At 40.3% G+C, this 3814-nt stretch overlaps 1 pseudogene; it reads left to right on the top strand.

Moving 5' to 3' along the window:
- Nucleotides 1–256: 256 nt before the first annotated feature.
- Nucleotides 257–434, top strand: LOC132538391 (U4 spliceosomal RNA; annotated as a pseudogene).
- Nucleotides 435–3814: the final 3380 nt, after the last annotated feature.

Raw genomic sequence — 3814 nt, 5'->3', positions numbered from 1 at the left:
CTTATACAACCACCTAATATTTGACAAAGGGGTGAAAATGACCCAATGGGGTAAAGAAGGATTCTTGAACAAATAGTGCAGGGAAAATTAGACAGCCACATGTAGAAAAGTGAAACTAGACCACCACTTAATGAAGAAATGCCCAAATCAAATCAAAATAGACCAAAGGCCTGGATATTAGACCAGAACAATCTAAACTTTATAGAAGAAAGTATCAGTGCAACTTCATAGGAACTTAAAGTCAAAATGTATTTGAAGCTTTGCGCAGTGGCAGTATCATAGCCAATGAGGTTTATCTGAGGCGCGATTACTGCTAATTGAAAACTTTTCACAAAATGTATTTGAAGACTCAACCCCATGGACATGGGAAATGATAGTAAGACTAAGTAAATGGGACCGCATGAATCTGCAAAGCTTCTACACATTAAAAAAGTATACAAAGATAACCAGGTTACCCAGTAAATGGGAGAACATATTTGCACACTATACATATGACAAATGACTGATATCAAACATCTGTACAGAACTGATACAGCTCTACCAAATAAAAAATAGAGAGAGTAACTATGCGAGATCAACCATGACTTAACCATGATACCTCATCTTTCCACAGGATCTACGGAGATAGAGTAATAATTAGGATTGTCTCTGACAGGTGCAATAGACAAACTAAAGTTTCAGTAACTTTTCACATTATATTTTGTTTCTTATTCACACAGAAACCAGTTTGAGTTGAGGAATCTTCTTTTACCTGGTAACTATTTGTCTTGCACTCAGACTCTTCAAGGTTACTGTTGCAAAGGAGCAGGAATATGTATAAAGCACTGGTTCTTATTTGTGTTGGCCCAGAAAGGACAAATATTATGTGGTTCAGAATCTGATTGAGGGAGTCGGGCGGTAGCGCACGTGGCGCAAAGTGCAATGAACAGTGTGAGGACCTGGTTCAAACCCCTGGCTCCCCACCTGCAGGGGAGTTGCTTCACAGGTGGTGAAGCAGGTCTGCAGGTGTCTATCTTTCTCTCCCCCTCTCTGTCTTCCCCTCCTCTCTCCATTTCTCTCTGTCCTATTCAACAACGACAACATCAATAACAACAACAATGAAAAGCAACCAGGGCAACAAAAGGAAAAATAAATAAATATTAAAAATTAAAAAAAAAAGAATCTGGCAGAACTAGTGACAGCTGCAGGCAAGGCTGAGAAGTTAATATGATGTTGATCAACTTGTGCTTCTGACACAGTATCTTTCACAACTAGAACCTAAATCATCCTCTTCTGCCTGCTTATAAGTGACAAAGGCTGGTGCACTGGGGAGTAAATTATTGGGAGAAACTAGGGCAATTGTTATCTCCACTGATAACAGAACCCATATTTCTAGGATATGTGCTTCTCAATTTTACTTTAAGCAATTCTCCCTGTGTCTTTCTTCTTCCATTAGGTTTGTGTGTATGTCTGTGTCTTAGCATATGGAGACAGGAGTTACAAATCTGTTTTAGGTCTTCCCAGTTTTAAGAGGTTATGTATACCTATAATGCCATTACTTGTGCCAATGCAATTCCACCAATGGATGTGTCAGTTTAGAAATGTAGTTAAACAAAGAGACTGTAGAGTATGGTTGATACACAGGTAGATAACTTTATCCAATTGCTAGAATTTTAAGAACTGATGTGTTTCAGGGTTGAGATAAAATAACTTCAGTTATCATGCAGTTTTATCTGAAGAAGTCTGTAGGGACACACACAGGACATCCCAAGCTGGGATAGTGACTGTGAGTGACCCTATTCTGATCTTCCCCTGAATATTTATTCATAAAATTATGCATTATATCAAAATGAATGAGGAAGATTGAAGTTGTTTTTTAAGCAAAACATACATCAGGAGTAAATGTCCAGGCACAAATACATCACATAGATAGAGATCAGAACACTTTTCTGGTATAATTGTTATTTATTTATTGGATAGGGCTAGCTAGAAATTGAGAGGGAAGAGGGTAATAGGGAGACAGAGAGATAGCTGCAGCACTGGTTCACTACTCACTGAGCTTTCCCCCTGCAGGTGGGGGCTGGGGGTTCAAACCCAGGTCCTTGTGCACTGTAACTTGTGTGCTGCTCAACCAGGTGCACCACAACCTGGCCCCAATAATGTTTTTTTTTTTTTTTTTTCAGCTCTGGTTGATGGTGGTGTAGGGGATTGGACCTGGGATTTTTGAACCTCAGTCATGAGGGTTTCTTTGGATAACCATTATGCTATCTACCCTCTGCTGAAATACATTTCTAAGGGGGACAACACCTGAGTAAGAATGCTAAAACTGCCATTTTCTGAATGTCATTACATCAGGTATATTCTTTTGATGCCATAAGATACTGAGTTTATTCCAGTTATCCTATACTCCAGATTCTCAGGGCAGCAGTCAGATTAGAGTTATAGGTAATCACATGTGGCAATACACCTCTCTTTCTAGCCCATGGGCCAGAAAAAACTCTGACTTATCCAGACTTTGCCCTAGAATATGGTTCTTGTAGTAAAGGGCCTGAAAAACAGGACTCATGGTATTATTAGTCAAAGGAATGTACCTGGAAGACAAGCAACATGTATTTTGCAAACATAGATGTAAAGATAACAATCAGTAGGATTTCTTTTTAAAAAAAATTTTTAAATTAAAAAAAATTATTTAAGAAAGGAGACATTAGCAAAACCATAGGTTAAGAGGGGTACAACTCCACACAGTTTCCACTACCAGATCTCTGTATCCCATCCTCTCCCCTGATAGATTTCCTATTCTTTATCCCTTTGGGAGTATTGACCCAAGGTCATTGTGGGATGCAGAAGGTTGAAGGTCTGGCTTCTGTAATTGCTTGCCCACTGAACATGGGCACTGACTGGTCGATCTATACTCCCAGCCTGCCTCTCTCTTTCCCTAGTAGGGTGGGGCTCTGGGGAAGTGGAGCTCTAGGACACATTGGTGGGGTTATTTGTCCAGGGAAGTCTGGTTGGTATCATGCTAGCATCTGGAACCAAGTGGCTGAAAAGAGAGTTAACGTACAAAGCCAAACAAATTGTTGAGCAATCATGGACCTAAAGGCTGGAATAGTGCAGATGAAGTGTTGGGGGGGGGGTCCTCCATTTTTTAGATAGCTAGTAGGCATATTTTAGTTATATTTCAAAGGGCCCATAGCTATACTAGTGGTTTTTTGTTTGTTTTTTGCCTGAGCCTGAAATCTGATATGCAGGTGGATCCAAGTTATTATCTGGGGAGGTGATGTTATGGCTGGAAAAGGGACAGAAAGCTGGATCAGAGCAGAGAGTAGCTTCCTAATATGAGGAAGGGGTATAAATATTGTTGACTATAAACCCCACTGATTTGATTTGGTCTGGGGCCCATATTCTGCTTAGGAGCCTATGTGACCTCTGCATCCCTGTAGATCTGAGCTCACATTCTGTGGTCATGAGTAGGAACATTCCATGCTGCCCTAATATGGACTTATCTTCCTCAGGTGTAGCACAGAGTATGTTGTCCATCCTCTCTTTGGAGGATGGAACATTCTCTACTGTTGTTGATCCAAATTGAGGGAAAGGTCCTATAGGGAGCCCAGAAAGGGGTCTTTTTTTGTTTTTCCCGATAGAAATAACCTGTAATAATGGAGAGAGGGATTTATTTGAGGTCTAAGCCCATCATGTCTGTTTGGGAATCTCAGGACTCCCCGAATAGGGCCCCAGAATCCATAGGATTTCTAATAACAAGTATCAAGAAGTCTGGGACCAGAAACTTTTTCAGAAATAGAGGTTTCTGTTAAGTATACAAAATTGGAACGCATTG

The sequence above is a fragment of the Erinaceus europaeus genome, chromosome 4 (assembly GCF_950295315.1).
Source record: "Erinaceus europaeus chromosome 4, mEriEur2.1, whole genome shotgun sequence".
Classification (NCBI taxonomy): Eukaryota; Metazoa; Chordata; class Mammalia; order Eulipotyphla; family Erinaceidae; genus Erinaceus; species Erinaceus europaeus.
The sequence above is the reverse complement of the archived record's forward strand: the minus strand, read 5'-3'. Positions and strand labels throughout refer to the sequence as shown.